Source organism: Dermacentor andersoni, chromosome 3 (assembly GCF_023375885.2).
Source record: "Dermacentor andersoni chromosome 3, qqDerAnde1_hic_scaffold, whole genome shotgun sequence".
Classification (NCBI taxonomy): Eukaryota; Metazoa; Arthropoda; class Arachnida; order Ixodida; family Ixodidae; genus Dermacentor; species Dermacentor andersoni.
In genome coordinates this window covers 83,122,365-83,140,091 of record NC_092816.1, presented here as the reverse complement: position 1 = coordinate 83,140,091, position 17,727 = coordinate 83,122,365, and the positions used below count along the sequence as shown (strand labels likewise).

General features: G+C 45.8%; 1 long non-coding RNA gene across 1 annotated transcript in view; it reads right to left on the bottom strand.

Annotated features, from left to right (window-relative positions):
* Positions 1 to 235: 235 nt before the first annotated feature.
* Positions 236 to 17,727, bottom strand: part of LOC126530057 (uncharacterized) — a 67,025-nt gene continuing 49,533 nt past the window's right edge. The window contains exons 3-4 of the long non-coding RNA XR_011893020.1: positions 10,350 to 10,386; positions 236 to 534 (exon numbers count right to left, since the gene is read on the bottom strand). This is a non-coding gene — a long non-coding RNA (uncharacterized lncRNA). The remainder of the gene's footprint in view (positions 535 to 10,349; positions 10,387 to 17,727) is intronic.

The following is a 17,727-nucleotide window of genomic DNA, read 5'->3' as shown; positions in this document are numbered from 1 at the left end:
TAAATAAGTATTTAGCGAGCTTATGCAGCAATCATTGTAGTCGCTGACCGCAAATTAATTTGTGAGAAAGCATATCTTGGTTGGTATTTTTTCTAAGAAACCTTATCTTTGAGGCGAAATGGATAAGCACAAGAGAACATGTTCTGTGTATTAAATAAACAAAGAACAGTCCTTATTCTTTCTCTCCTTCTTCCTCCTCACACACAAACTCCAAGAAATAAAAGTCAGACACAAAAACGCTTCATCATTATCTTTACTACTCGTAAAATAGACCTTCCACACCCAACATTTTCCGCTCATTGACGGGAGAGAATAACATTTTCTAGAATTACTTATTGACACCTACCCTATAAAAAAAGAAGAACTTGAGCTAAGTTTAAGACGCTGCTTGAAACGTCAGTCACTTCATTTGCGGGTCCACCATTTAACCGAGCATACTCCTGCTCCGAATTCGAGGTGACGCCTGGGATCTACAGAGTCGCAATAGCAGTCAGGCGGGCAACCTGTCCAGTTTAGTTTTCCATATTTGTAACACTGAAATAGAGAAATGAATTATAAATTGCATTGACCACTTGCCAATAACAAAGCATGAATGGATAGTGTTCAGCAATAGTCATTTCGCTACTGCCAGCCTTTTTTAATGCGGAGACACCCACCCCATCTGGTGGGAAACATACAAAATGTATTACCGACTAAACAGCAGATGTGGTTTTTCGAACTGCACAACTTTGTTTGCGGCATCACGTATGGTCCTGCTTAGACATGCAGGTGTTTTTAGAGTTACCATAATTTAGAAAATAAAATTTACTGTGGCCTGTAGCTGAGACTTGAACACTCTAGGAGGCGGAGGTTGTTCGTAAAAGAAATTTAAATTCATAGTTAATTATATGTTAAACATTTGGTAAGTGTGACTGAATAAATTAGACATTTAGGGCAGGATTCTAGTTTAGAAATTGCAGCCAGTGAGATTTCAAGCCATGTGAATTTGAAGTAAATTGTCCGTAGGACACAAGTTTGAGTATTGGTTTTCTAAGCATGCGGGGCAATATACTGCTTCTTAGTTATGACTGTGCTTCAATGCAGCAGAGGCTGACTTCCTAAAAGTTGCGTTGAACTGTTCGTTCAGAGGCATCACTAATTATTCAGTTTTTGCGCCAACAATGACCGTTTCTTCGACTTCAATCTATATGTTCCTGCAACGAGCCACGAACGGTTGGTTAAACTCGAATTAGCTAATAAAAAAACAAACAGCGATGTCCTCTCATTGTTACACAACCGAGCGACAACTAGGATACCTCTCCGAGGTTTGTCAATTGTAGCTCCCCTTCCCAAACGTGGTGCCCCTGAGTAAAGTGTTCGTATTCCTGCAAGTCAAATATCGGTGCATTATACGTGTTTACGGCTGTATGAATAGCGATATTCGGGATAATTCAATTCTTTGCATTTTTGCATCACACGAGTGGTTCTAGCTACGCTCTGCTTGCGCTATCACGAGAGCCGGCGGGTCGTAACTGGTGGATGAAGAAATAATAGGGACGACCGAAGAAATGCTTAGCATATGCCGGCTGAGTCTACGTACGACACCAAGCGATCCTCAGCTCTTTCATGGCAAAAGAGCCTAGAAATGCAATTTTTGGGCTCCTATTGACGCGGTTGCCACATTTTAGATTTAAATGAACCAAGCAGAGCGTGCTCAATGTCAATACTAGATGCATATATAATGAGGTTTATTATCCCAAAAGATTCCCCGAAAAATGTTGCAGTATTGGGTTTCAGGATATTTGATGACCTTAAATTTTATGCGTAGGCGATTATGAATATATGAAGCTATTGCTCGCTGCCATAGAAATGATAATCGATCAACAACCGCACGTTTAAGAGGACATGGCTACCGATTTTATTACTACCGGTGCGAAGCTGCCCAAAAAAGTAGTAATAGAGGCAGGATACAGCACCTACGATTCAAATTTCGATTTTCGAACTTATTTGAGTATCGGAAGCAGAAGATGCAGACCAAACCACAAGAGGGTTGTCAAAGAGTCGCACCACTTATTATATGCTATCAGGAATATACGTATTGCATTCGAATAGCGATTTGAGTGAGCTGGAGTTCAAATGCGAAGCAACAAAGTGTCCATGGAACACAACAAAGGTTGAGCGAAAGAAGGAGATCGTGTTTGTATTGCTTTCGCTAACTTATCGTTATTTTGGCGCTGAAAATTGCGCCATGAAGGATATGTGCAATGCTATGCATGCGACCGCAACTAGATGTGAATATTTAAGGAAGAAATTTAGCTCTTGCGATATTTGTGTGAAAAGATAATTGATTTTTGTTACTGTAAAAATAAATACATTGTAAATACGTTATGCTAGCTGGACGATCTGCATGGTGCTAGCTGCATCTCCGGCTGGCGGGAAGAGCTCCGTTCTTTCTCCTGCTTCAATTCTGTGGCCGTCATTGAGGTCCGGCATGGGAGCCGTATGTGGTACCCACAACACGCTGCTGCGGCTCCCACCGCCACCGTTGGGAGATGGGTACCCCTAGCGTGTGGCACTTCAGCAAAACAATGACACTTACACCGGCAAGAGGAGTAGCCTGGTCCCATCGTTGTACACTATGAAGACTTTCACACAATCAACTATGAGTATGGTTGAGCACCTGCGTTAGCATCGTTTAGAGTTTCTGCGAGGTTTAGCTCAAGCGATACCGGGAGCTCAAAGGCTATTCAGTGGACACCAGCGGTGGCGAAGTCACGGCGACACCTTATTGCGATATCAATGAGACGGACACTCTATACGCATTTTGCCGTCGGGGCGCCGTCGTAGTGATGTTCCGTATAAATACATGGGCGATAACACCATCGCCACGCGTCGCATGTTGTATGTGCGACTGAAAGCATGCGAGGGAAGCCGAGGATCTCGGCTCAATCTGGCATGTGCGAAGGAAGAAAGAGGAGAGGAAACACGCCGTCTTGCGTCATTTGAAAGGCCGTGGTGGATAGGGAAGGAGGATGGGGGACGGCATTCTGCTCCGGTATCAACTGAACTTTTCCAGACCAGGCGTAAGGGGAATTGACGATCGCTGCTCAATCGGCACCATATTTAGAGCAAAGCGGCGGGCGAGTGCAGGACGGAGGGCGGGGGCGACTTCGACTCCACGTACAAGTGCGTCCTTTGCTCGGCCGCACACGGACACGGGCGCCATATCTTGAAAGGGATCTGGAAATGGCTGATATATTTGCGCGCACTGTGTTCTCGCCGTTCTTGCGTTGAAGAGATAGACCACGCGATGGTCACTTCCCTTGCTGCTGCTGCCACGCTTGCACACACCAGCGTTTTGGCAGCGAGTGTCCACGCTCATCGATTGTGTTGTGTTCACGTTTGCTGGTGCACGTTGACACCATGCTTGTGAATCCAGTTGCGAAGCGAATGTTTCTAAATTTTTACAGCCGGTAAAATTGCCATCCTTAATTCGTAAAGCCACCTGATAATTTGCTGTCGCAGTCCATGCTTCGTCTTTCAGGCAAAAGTGCGACTTTTTTCATACGGATCGGCACTGACGTCCTACCATGGCTGCATCACTCCAAGATGGCTTGACAGGATGCTGCTCCCAGGATGACTTGACATGTCGTTTTCTGCGGACATGAGGTGTGAGTTGGGTTTCTTCACTGTGGCATGGAAATGAGTTGGTGGTTGCACCTTTCGGCTACCTCTTGCGTGCTCACAGCACAACGAATTTGAGTAAAGAGACCAGGAGTGTCTTCAGGAAAGGCTTAGGGCTTTCAGACTCCTGTGCGTTCTGGCCAACTGTGAAGCTGCCTTACTCCGTCTGCGACATCTTCGCCGGGTGCACGTCATGGAAGACAGCCATGTATAATACTTTTGGTTACCCGAAAACATCGTCAACTCTCGGACATTGCCGGCATCGTCGTGTACACGTTCAGTAAACCAGTACAATTCTTATCCGCTGCCGTGGGCGCCGTACCCGCTGCAGCTATCGCTCGTCAGTTACATCGCCTTTCGAGACCGAAAGGCTGTGTGGGAACTGCCGCCACGATCCGGAATATCGCAGCTTGTGGTGGAGTAGAGAAGGACGCGAATACTCAAGTGGTGGCGTGAGCCGTCGCTGGCCGCTGTTGTCAAGTACTGAGGCGTGCGCGCATGATTGCAGAGCCGCGCCGTCCCTTACATTACCAAAATATCAGAGAATGAATTACATTCGGACGATCTAGAACGAAACTTTTTGACCATCTTTGCTATTGTGAAAGGTAACCTTAGTGAATTGATTTTTCTAACAATAAAAAGGACCAGTTTCGTCCACATTATATTAAAATGCAATGCAATCACAGCTTCGTTATCAGTAATTGAATATTATAGTTGCACAATTTTAATTAGGCGTTATGACATCAATGGATTGACATAAGATTGTACTACTGGAGTCTCATATAGTGTCCTGAATTTGTGTCATATAGTGTCCAAATGTGTCGCCAACTAAACCTCTGTTCAGGGTATTATTGAGTCCTTGGGCGTTTTAGAGACTGAATCTACGTCTTTAGCTTCACATTAACACAACTTCCCTTTAACGAAAACCCGTAGCGGTCATACCTCATATTCATCACTATCTTTCACATGCGAGAGACAGCATGCGGAGATATCAAGGAGGAGCTACACGTTCGCTTTCAGGTCTTTGCGAATCTGATAATCTCAAGCGAATATCTCATACAACCATAAAACAAGGCTTTTGAATTCAAGCAAACTCCCCCCCCCCCCCCCCCAAGTTTTACTTTATAAGAAAAAAAATATGTCTCACAGAAGGCTTCGGAAATTTTTTGAAGAAGTAGAAGAAATGTAGAAGTACCTCGCATGAGCTCTGGCTTTTTGACCTCACAGCACCCGTAAACCTATAGATTTCCTGGAAGTAACCATCGCCACGACTGCGGGAAGTCATCCGGACCACGAAGAGTTCCACTTCTCGGCAAGTGCGTCCATATACATATATAAAACCCCACATTTCGTGCCCAGTTCGCCGGCCGCCGCGTTAACCCTGATGCCGGTTCGGCAGCCTGGCATCTCTACCAACTCATCAGGCAGCTATGAAAATAGAAGTGGAGGGGACTAAAATAGCCCCAGAAGAAAAACACGAGGCAGGTTGGCTGATCGCCCATAAGAACCTACAGCGATGCAAACCAAGCCTTAACGAATCCAATGCCATAGCACGTACAACTAGTTCAGTAGCGCAGATGCCGGCGTTCCGTCCGCGTCGGCAAGTGCCGAAGCCCCCACAGCTGCCGGAAGATGACTTCAAAGTGGTCTTTCGACCGCGTGACGGATTCAATACAGCCAGCTGGAGCTCCGCGCTCATTACCGACAACATCATGAGAACGGCCGATCTGGGAGCGGAGACGCAACTCCAAGACACGATCCGAATCAACACCAGCCAAAATATCATTATTGTCAGCACACCCAGAGAAGACAACGCCGTCAAGTACAGCCAAATCAAAGAGCTCAAACTACAAGATAACAGATTCAGCATGACTACCTACATTACGGCGCCCGAAAACTGCGCCAAAGGAATCATCCATGGAATACCGGATTACGATACACAAGAAGACATTATTAGAAGTTTGGTGCGTAATACCCCCCGGGTCCTGCATTCCAGGTGCATGGGCAAGACGTCCCCAGTTATCATCGTTTTTCAAGGTGAAGAAGTAGCACACTACATCAACTACCGAAATACTACGTACCGATGTCTTCTGTACAAGAAAAAGATCAGTGTGTGCGGAGCCTGCCACAAAGTCGGCCGCCCGGACGATGTGTGCCCCACCCCGAACGAAAAATGTTGTATCCGGTGCGGCAAGCAAAACCCGCCAAAGGGCCATGACTGTGAACTAGTGTGCGCTATCTGCAACGGCAACCATCTCTCCGTCTCAAAGCAATGCAAGAAGCGTTTCCGAATCCCCTGCATCATCCGACAACGACAGTGGCAAAAACTCTCAGTGGGAGAACAGAACCACTCCAGCGAAGGCAGGCAATATAGATCGCGAGAACGCCGATCGACGCAGAACAGCCACGAAACCAGTGCAAGCTGTTTTCGCGGAGGATCGAGTAGCAGGAGCAGATCTCGATCTTACCCGAGACTAAGCTCAACTCCGAGCGCCACCGCCTCCGGCGGGACGTCGCGGAACCGGTCGAGTTCCGGGAGACGAACGACCACCGACTAACAGCGCTCCACAGGTGAGCTGGGCTAACATGGTCTCTGCTCCAAGTGCTCAGTATCCTAAGATGCAGGCTCTCGAGGCAGAACTGCATCAAATGAGGCAGTTAATTGAAGAACAGAGGACCGAAATCACTAAGCAGCGAGCAGAAATCACCCGACTACAAGAAAGACAACAGGAGCCCAGTCAGACGCCGCGCCCAACCCCACCATCTAATCCCTCCCACAACACCACAGCACCACCACAGAAACGTAAGGCAGAGGATCATACAGACAACTCTTCAGACATATCCCCAAGATTCGAGAAAGTAGAACATATGATTAGTGAACTTGCCAACCAGATGCTTCAGCAACACCAGGAGAATGGTGCCCACTTGCAACAAATAAGCGCACGTATAGACGCTCTGGAACCCAGAACCACCAACCCAGACTCTCGGGTAGCCGCGACCGAAGCCAATGTCCTTCATTGGGAGCCGAGTTTCACATCCACGGCCTGCGGCTCCCTTAAGGGCGTGGAATCCAAACCCTATGAACGCCCATCCATATCCGAAATCTCCAAACCAATCGCTGAACCCCCGACACCTCAAAATGGCTCATACTCCTAACTACAAGATCTGGCCGTGGAACTGCCATGGGTTTCGCCGCAAACAGGGATACCTTCAGCGATTCGTTCGGGGTAAGGAGGCCCGGATATCATTGCCCTTCAGGAGAGGGGAGGCCACGCGAAATTCGCAGGGTACAAATCCTATAATGCTTCTGGGTCAGATTACACCACCGCTATTCTAGTTCACAGAAATCTAACAGCCATTAAACATGATATTGAAGATGTCCACATAGACCACGTCTTTATTGAATTCATTCCTAAATGCAAGGAGGATGGAAGCATATTCATCCTTAATGTCTATAGTAGCCCAAAGTGCCGACGTCACAAGTTCGGAACTCTATTCGGGAAGGCTTTCAGAATGTCCCAACAACAGGCCATATTATTATTAGGTGACTTTAACGCTCCCCACACGGTATGGGGATAACGCACAGAGGTAGTCAAATGTCGTAATCTTTGGCTAGAAGCCCAACAACAGGGACACACTCTCATCACAGATCCCCAGACACCCACCCGTATCGGGAATAGTGTCAGTGTTGACACCATTCCCGACCTAACTTTCATCAAAAACATAGGCAACTATGATTGGACTAATACCGGGGAAAGCATCGGAAGCGATAATTACATCATAGAAATCCACATTCAGGCGGGTCCATCCCGCAAGAAGGGCAAGCGAGTCTCACTCACGGAATGGGACCGCTACAGCCAGATTCGGGAGACAACTGCCACCGAGCATATAAACGATCTCGAGGCCTGCATCGGGGATCTGCGAGATTGCATGAAACGCGCCACGAGGGAAATCCCTGAAGACGATGGTCTGGCCGGGGTGGATAGCCGCCTCCTACACTTGTGGGACGCCAAAAAGAGCACGCATACCCGCTTGAAAAATATTAAACTAAACCGTACTTTCCACTTGCACATCGCACAAATCAACATGGAAATCGAAGAATACGCTAACCAATTAATACAACACCAATGGGGGAAAGTAGGCGACAGCATGCAGGGACAACTCGGTCTAGCCAAAACGTGGAATCTCCTCCGATATCTTATGGACCCGGAAAAGATTAAATCTGAGCAGAGGAAATACCTCAATAAGGTCACTCACCAATACCAGCGCACTAGCGACGAGCTCCTGACAGAGCTCAGAACCCGGTACGCCTGCACAAATACACAAATCCCTCAGAAGCCATACGCTGGTCCGGATAATCGTAAACTAGATGAACCCATTCTAGAGGCTAAAGTACGAGCCGTCTTGCTGAAAATCCGAACTGAATCTGCACCACGCCCCGATGGCATAACAAATAAGACCCCCTGAAATCTAGACGACGCATCTATCACTGCCCTAACACAGTACTTCAACCACTGTTGGGAAACAGGTTCTATCCTTTCGCAATGGAAGCATGCACAAATTACATTCATACCTAAACACGGTAAGCGACTACACCTCGAGAACTTACGCCCGATCTCTCTCACCTCTTGCGTTGAAAAACTTATGGAGCATGTCATACTTCACCGCCTCCACAATTTTGCGGAGGTCAACAACCTATTCCCGAACTCTATAATTAGATTTCGTCCAGAACTGTCCACGCAAGACGTTATGCTTTAGCTTAAACATCAAGTTCTGGACCACATATCCAAGAATGGTACCCGGGCTGTCCTGGGCCTTGAGCTTACAAAGGCCTTTGACAACGATACTGGAGAATGTGCAGTACCTAGGCGTGGGCCAGAGGACCTACAACTACATCCTAACTACAACATAAACCACCGCACAGCGGAACTAAGAATAGGAGAGCTACAATCGGACAAGATCCCTCTTGGAAGTGGTGGCACGCCACAGTGATCAGTCTTGTCCCCTTTCCTCTTGAATTTAGCCATGATACGATTACCGGAACAACTTAATCAGATTCCAGATCTACATCACAGTCTGTGTGCCGACGACACCACCCTGTGGGTGGTGAAAGGTAGCAACGGAGATATAGAAACCACGCTACAACAAGCTGTAGACACGGTTGAAAAGTACGTGACCGACAAAGGCCTCGCCTGCTCCCCGCAAAAATCAGAACTCTTACTACTCAGAACCCCTACAAACCGCAAATCCGGTACTGCACCACCCCCAGAAATCACTGTGCGAGCCGGAGGAGGCGTGATCCCGGTGGTGACCACCATCCGTGTACTCGGCCTCTTCATGCAAGCTGACGGGTGCAACGGCAACACAATTAATCAACTAAAAGCATGCGTTCAACAGACGATGCGACTCATCTCAAGAATTGCCAACCGACACTCTGGCATGAAAGAAGCCAACCTCATAAGGTTGGTACAAGCCTTCGTGCTCAGCCGCATCACCTACATCACCCGTGTCTCTGCCTCAAAGCTACTGAGAGAGAGAAAATAGAGGGAATTATCCGTAGGGCCTATAAACAGGCTCTTTGGCTACCTATAAGGATAGCCAATGCTAAATTGTTAGCCCTAGGTGTACACAACACCCTCAAGAAACTTGTGGAAGCGCACCTTATATCTCAATACGAAAGGCTAGCGCAGAGTGCCGCCGGGCGAAACATCCTCCAGAATCTCGGCATCAACTACAAGTCGATCCAAAGCACTAAAGTGGACATTCCTCACGATTAGAGGCGCCATCTCAAAATTAATCCACTCCCTAAAAATACGCACCCCGAATTCCACAAGGAAAGGCGGACCGAGCGGTGCAAAACCCTACATCTGAAATTTCACGCCTTCAAAGACGTAGTCTATGAGGACGCAGCAGAATACACAAAACGCCACTGTGTCCCTTGCAGTGGTGGACTCATCAGGTGAAATACGCGCTGGTGGTTCAATCCCGCATCAGAAGCTATCGGCTATCGCTCTGGCAATAGCCTCCACACATTGTCATTACATTATTAGCGATTCCAGAGAAGCAGTAAGCAATTTTGCGAAAGGTCGGATCTCGGCTCCCGTTAAACACATACTGGACACCAACCAACATCCACGACCAATCCAGATCATTTGGGCACCAGCACACTCCTCCCTACCCGGCAACGATGCCGCCCACAGCGCCGCTAGAGGACTCGCCAACCGAGCACCCGGACGGCTCATGCTAGGATCAGAGAGGGATCGCATGGTATGTTACGAGGAAATAACTCAGCACTGCAGGTTAGCCAGGGAAGTGCACCCGCCAGCACACAAATCGCTTAACAAGCGGCAAGAAGTAGCTTGGAGACGACTTCAGACAAACACCTACCCAACCCCATAGCCTAGCACCACTACTACCTGGACCAATACCCTAATACATGTAACCGTTGTAAGAAAAAAGCGGATCTGTTCCATATTACGTGGTCGTGCCCAGCAGAAAATGACACAAATCATGATATAAGTAATACTAAGCAGTGGGAGGCCGTGTTGCTCAGCTCCGATGCTGACCTGCAGGCCAAGGTCATCAAAAGAGGTGAAGAAGCCGCCCGAGCCCAGGAGCTCGTGGCTGCCTAATAAGAAAGTCATCCCTCAATACCGCATTTTCAAATAAAGTCTTTGCTCACTCACGCTTTTCTTTTCTCCACAATCAGGAATTGTCTTGTCACTGAAAAAAAAAATGAAGAAAAATCATGCCTCACTGGCCTCGAAAGGTCTGGGGTTATAATGTCAAGCAATATCGCCTTTATAAATGTCAAACTGAATTTCGCATATACTGCCAAAGGCCAAGAAATGAAAAAAAAGAAGGTGTGCGTAATAATTCAAAATGCTCGAATCTCAGCAAAAGGAAGCTTTATTGAACCGGCAAGAAAAGTTCTGTACAACATAGGCTACGTGTGCAAATTTTTTTTTTTTATCTTACCACTTGATAACCCTTGGTTATACTCTTGAATTGCGTAATTAAACCTACATAGGTTCTCTCAGTTTGCTTGTGGTGTAAGAGCAAAGTTTTGTGATAGAAGTAAATTATACAAGAAGACTTTACGAAATTTGGCAAAGCTTAGTAAAACGAATAAAAAAAATTTATCCTGAAGCACAACGCCAACGGTAAAACACTTTCACGCGATGTGACAAAGGAATTGTACAAAATTAGTCGATATTGTCACGGCCGACGATTTTTTGGGTGGCGCTTGGCCGATGACAACGACGATGTGGCGATCTGGCGTACACGCACTATAACTGCGGGTACATTTGCACGTTTAAAATGAAGGTGTGCTTTCACTCCGCAATGTGACGTAACCTCTTAGTATAAGAGAACATATGTTGTTAATATCGATAAGACCTCCATGAAGCGCTGCAACATTCATTTTGCTTTACGGCCTCTGTTTGCATTAAGAAATTCAGAAATATACGATGGTGCCAAGGGAGGCTGCAATGGTTGTCACTGCTAGCTTTTACAGCTGTCGCTAGCTTTTTACACTTTCGGCCACACACATAAGTCGTGTATTCAGCACAATATAACTAAATAAGCATTCATGGGTAAGTACTCATTTAGACATTGTACTGTAGTCTCGCAGTAGCACCGATGCGATAATACTGGCATCCGAGCAACCCAGATTTTGATGCAGCTTTGTATAACAGCTTTAAATTTGTTGGCTGCTACGCAAAAGCATATGCAAATCCACGGGTCTCTGTGTCACATCTGACAAAACAAAATGGATACGCAGCTGTGATCACGGATTCCATTATTTCGATCAGTGGCCAATTTTGAGGAAACCGTGGGCGATTTTATGTGCAGAGCCGTCCCGGCACAATTACGACAAATCAACGCCATTCCTCATGACAACGCCAATTCTCGTATCAGTACAATCACCATTGCCAGATTCGGAGAATGCGCCTTTGGTTACTACGTGCAGAAAGAGAAAAATACAATGTAAACTATAATTATGGTAAATTAGGGCAAGTTATTTCTGGTACACAAAATAACAAAGTCGCGACCGTCCTTGTTCACTTTGTGCTTCTGTGTGCGCCTGTCAATCTGTGCTAAATTATCTATATTATAGTTCAAGCACAGCTATCCCAACAGTCAGTCCTCCTGACAGTGCAAACCATCGAAACAAAAGTGACACAAAACTTAAAGTATGTGTAACGACCTTCCATCACATCGCCTTTCCAAGCCGTGGGGATAATTCTAAAATAGTTGGAACCGAGGTGGCTGCCCTACTGGGGCGCCATAACTGCCACTCTGCAAACCTGCTTTTACTTTTGAATGAAGCCAGTCGACTCTACGTTGTCAACCTGTCTAGATGTGCATTCTTTTCCTGAGATAATCCGTGCTGCCAACAAGAACACAGAGCGTCGTGATAGAATGCGCTTCTGCTGAAACGTAAGGCCTGATTTCTTGCCATGTGAGAATCATTGTCGCGACCGAAAGTTCCTGTAGCGACTTCAGAACACTCGATGTCACCACAGAGTGTTCCTGTTGCGAAGCCAAATTTCTTGGTTGTTGATGTCAGGTCTTTTGTCGTAACGTCGGAAATTTCCGTCGTAGCTACTAAAACTCATGTTGTACCTGCGGAAGTTCCGTCATACGACACAAAATTCAATTCTGGTTTTAAATTGGGATGTTATTACGATCAGAATATTTCGGGACGCAATAGATGAGTATATACCACACGAGCTTGCAATGTGTAGAGTATAAAGACATCCTCGATAATTCTCTCTAATATGCTGGCTCCTTTCATGTAAAGCTCTCCCACATGAACGAAGGGTTAGACATCGAGTACAACTCTACCGTTCACAGAAAAAAGACGTAAAACGTCCGTGAAATTATGATACCCGTTTGGCTTACCCGACAAGATAGAATTTCTTGGCCTGGCTCCTCACCATTCGCCATCACATTTAATAGGAAAGTGAACAACGATCCTTTCAATATTTTTTTTCACGGGCCACTGAAGTGATGGGGTGCATGTCATTTTCATTAGGCGAGACAGCAGTAGAGAAACACGCGTTCATCAAGTTAGCAACATGTGTAATGTTACTTATCAATTTACCAATATGAAAAAGTTATTGTGTTTGTTCTCTCTGCCCAATATAATACTGGAACTCGCTTCCATTAGTCTCAATAAAGGAAGGCCGCGTTAGGAAAATACTTTTCGCGCAACGTACAACAATTGAATTGTGGATAGACTGTGCAGCTTTTAAGGAACGAAGAAACTACCGACACACATGCCCCACTATCTCACAACACTAGCAGAATACATAGTAACATCTACGAAGTCCTTCTGGTGAAGCTGCCGCCGAAGATGAAGTAGATGCAAGGTCTGAAGAAGCCGACAGGCGGTATGGCTACTACGTGAGAATAAACTGTTGAATATGTTAACCCATTAAAGACCAGTGTGACCATATGGTCACGTTTGTCTGCACAGTGGATTTCAATTATTTAAGATTGACAAAACGGCACCAAAATCACCTTTGACATGCCGTTAGACAGGTGAGAGTTCCCTTTATGGATATCAAGTGGCAGCAGGTGTCAGTCGTTTTGTGGGAGCCCCTCGCAAAGGCGGGAATAATTGTTGCTGTGCGAGTAGCGTCTCCATGCATCACTCCAAGGGGAAATGTGCTTTTTTTTCACTACTTGTTTAAGCAATAGTCGGATACCCTTACCTCCATAATGCTCTTTCAATATGTGACCTTCGATGATTATTTGTGAAAGATTAATGTTTGAGTTATACATGAACGAGCGTGTTATCTTGCGCGTTGCCATATGGTCACGCTGGGCCTTTAGGCTACCTAAGTTTTTATTTGCTTTAAAAACTGCATTCTCATCTCTTGCACGGCTGCTGGCGCGTTACCACAGTGGTTATTTCTTATTTTATTGTCTGAATAGGTTGATGTGGGAATAAATAGCGAATATACTCGTAGAAGACGATGACGACGTGTCAGTGAATTATATCGACCCGCGAGAGGGTAGCACCTATTCGGATGAAGAGTCGGCCGATGAAGACTAAGGTGGGCTCATTGACAATCTAATCGGGCGGCCGTTATAAGCCGGCGCTGAAACTGTTTTCTCTGACGGACGCCGCATTGGTGGATCCGACTCGGACGATGACGACCCCGGCAGGCAAGGTGATGGAACATGAGAGGTTTCTTCTGCTGTAGTTGATGCGGCCATTCATGCGAAATTATCCACTGCTTCTAAGTGGACGAACGGTGATCTCCACAAAAGCCTTGGCATATTTCCCTACCCAAACTTTGCTCCTTACAGGGACTTTTCAGCTGTTGAGTTGTTCGAAATCTTGTTTGACGAAGCCGTCGTGGAGGTGCTAGTCGAACAAACAATAAAGAATGCGTTATTTTTCAATATGCCCGATCCAGAGGTTACCAAAGAAGAATTCGGTTTTCTTGGAGTGCTCGTTTTGTCCGGCTATAACCCCTTGCCAGGGAAAAAGTGCTATTGGGACGGCGGCTTGGATATGTGCAACACGATGGCCTACAATGCTATGCGAAGAAATCGCTTCCTACAGATAATGCGATTCCTGCACACTGCGAAATGCAAGCCTAACGCTTAGTAACAAGTTAGCAAAGTTCCGTCCATTGATGACACTATTGAAAACAAGGTTTCTGGAGCATTTTCAACCTGTGCGTCACCTGAGCTATGACGAAAGTATGATCGAGTATTATGGTCGTCAAGGCTGCAACCAGTTCATACGCAGAAAGCCTATCCGCTTCGGGTATAAAGTATGGTGCCTAAATGCCAAGAACGGATACCTTGTGAACTTCAAAGTGTATCAAGGCAAGCAGGGGATCCCGGAACATATGAAAAATATGAAAAGGACTTCGGAAAAACAGCGGCGCCACTTCTTCAAATGTTGGATGAACTCGCAGCAGAGACGCACGACGTTCCTTTCTTTTTCTATTTTGATAATTTATTCACAGGCATGCCGCTACTCAGGCATTTCAAGGCACAGGGCTGCGATGGCACGGGCACAGTGAAGCAGAACCGTGTTCCCAAAGAGTGCCAAAGATCGCTTGACCACAATTCGTCAAGCGCCAACCTCGCGGGCACGAAGAGCCCGTGCTGAGCGACAATGGGATAATTGTTGTCCGCTGGATGGACAATTCTGTTGTAACAATTGTAAGCACCATACACGGCGTAGAGCCAATATCATCTGCAGACAGCTACTCTCGTGTTCAGAACAAACAAATCAAGGTGGCCCGCAAAAAACACTGTTGCTCAGTACAAGTTTTATGGAAGGTACGGACCAGATGGACGCAAATGTAGGCGCCCACAGGGTTGTAATCCGTGGCAAAAAGTGGTGGTGGTCGATTTTCACTTGACTTCGTGATGTATCTATCAGCAACGCTTGGGCGCTAATTCGTAGCACAGGGTTCAACGTCACGCAGGTGGAATTCCACAGGCAAATTGCACAAAGCTACGTGATGCGATGGGACAATAAGCATAGAGGACCTGGTCAACGCAGAATCCCAAGGACTGGTGATGTCCTGACTGGTACACGGTATGACCAAGTGTCCCACTTTGTTGCACCAATACCTAATAACAAGAGGTGTAGGTGTGCATGAGATAATTACAACAGCGCAGTGCACACACAATGCACAAAGTATGACGACGACATGTGTATTCCATGATTCAAACCATATCGCACTAAAAACTGCTCGACTATTCGCTATGTATGTTTTTTGTGGTGTTTCATGGCTTGAAATAAACGTTTTCACTTCGCGTCTTTTGCTGTAGTGTAAGGGCCCAGTGTGACCATATGGTCACGGGCTATATTTCAAAAACTAATTAGGCAAGAGTAATAACTTGTTGCATGTGAATAATTAATATAAGGGTAAGTTAATATATTGTATTTATTTCAAGACAGCAAGAAAAAAATTAACCGGTCCCTAATGGGTTAAGCTTGTGTTCTACCTTTATAATATATATATATATATATATATATATATATATATATATATATATATATATATATATATATATATTTAGGGAAAAGAGACTACGGCGTTCGTTGTATTTGCACACTGCAGTTTACAACGCTTCACTTAGCAGACCAGCCTGTGTGAACTAACAAATACGTTCCATCGGATTTTCTTATAAACACGCTATACATGAGATAGCGTTACTCACACTAATGACAACGAGAAACACGATGGCAAAATGGCAGTAACATTGACAATATTACTCACGGTATGTGAGAGGAAATTGAACATTACAAACAGTTGGCATGCATTAAGTAGTCGCGACATAGAGCCTGTCGCACGTGACAAACAAGATAGACACTTCACAAGTACATTAGACATGTTCCGGCCGGAACTAATCAAGTCATATAAGCAGGGTTGGCAGCACAGTACCCAGGTAGCACACAGTACAAAAATGAATGGTTACTTCACTACGCATTACATTGCAAACCACTCGAGATCACTAAAATATGTGGAGGTAATAAAGCACCGCCCGATATTAGAGCCAGGGTGGAAGTGATACGCACTGTGCACTAACCGTCAGAGTGAGGATGGGTAATGATGGCTTTTATTGGCATCTGTACGGTGAAATACTGTGTCGTGCAAGGACTACGGACAGCAGGGAGTGCGTAAAGAAGGAGGGTTCTTGAAAAAAAAAAGAGTGTAAGCGCGTACATGGAGAGCCACGGTTAATGTTAATGACGCTTAGTAGGCACACTAGTGTACTGGTGCTTTACGTATTGCCGTATGGCACGGTGTTAAACTCAGGGATTAAGTACGACTCACGGGCATTGCCATCGTAATAAGAATGAGTCTCATTCAAGCATAGTGGCCCCGAGTTTTTAGACAGAATGCCGTGCTAACCGAATGGCTTGTTTGCCCTGAGAACAACGTGTCACTGTGGCATCAAGTCCTGTCGCGCAACTCCTCGCATGGTCCCATGCAGACTTCTCTTAGAATGTCCTACACTCAATCTTGACCAGACGCAACCCGCAGCTCTGCCGTCTAATCCCATCGCAACCTTCGTGAAGAAAGTTCCGTAAGGGCCGTCGCTAGCCTTTCCGCAAGAACTCCACTCGAGACCGCGCCGCAAGCTGACTACAAGACCCCGGTAACTCTGTTCCACATATTCTTTCGCAACAGTTCTTAAAGCTTAGAAAGACAGCTGATAACGGTATCCGTTCTGAATTGCACGTCAGAAAAGTGTTGTATTTGAACGCTTCGGTAGTCGCAAAAACCTTACAGCTTAGAGTGAAACCAACTACATCCAAACATTCCGCTTTAAACAAAGCAAATTGGCAACAGCTAGTAAATAACGCCTCGTTGAAGCTATGGAGTGTAGGTGTTGATCACTACAAATCATGTATGCTAAACCAAGAGGAGAGAGGCACTTCACTACGCTGTTGGGGACGCTTGCATCAGAATGCTTGGCAGCCTACAAACATAGTAAGAACAACTTAGCGAGCTCGAACGCGATAAGTTTATTCGCGAAGGTGTAGCCGTTCTGAATGCATTGCTAAAACAAATAATGTTCCCGTGGAGCCATCACGATGCGTACGCCGACTGTATCGAACAACGACGTTTTAAACCTTTCCGCGGTTACTCTTTCCGATGCTCAGCCTTATCGAAGCTGTTTTTGTCCTGCCTCAGGTGAATTCAGTTAATTTCAGCTTTTTAAAGACCTACACAACATTGTTCAAAAGATGCGCCTACTAGGCCTGATACACGTGGAAAAGTAAAGACCTTTGCAGTAAACCCCTGTTTTTAATTTTAGGGACCCTTTGCAGAAAGGAGTTGCGCCGATGACATATGGCACCGCACGAACTTTCTTAGGTGGTTCCTTCGGTGAACGCCACAAGAAAAATTGCGCTGGTTCTGAAAGCAGCAACCTACAAAAGATTTTATTAAAGCTTCGTATCCAGATTACATTTAGCTACCGTAGGAACCAAACACATTTTCTTTTCATTGTTGATGGCTCATAATGCGCATATTCGTTTATTTTATTCTTGTTCTTGCGTTATTAGCAGCG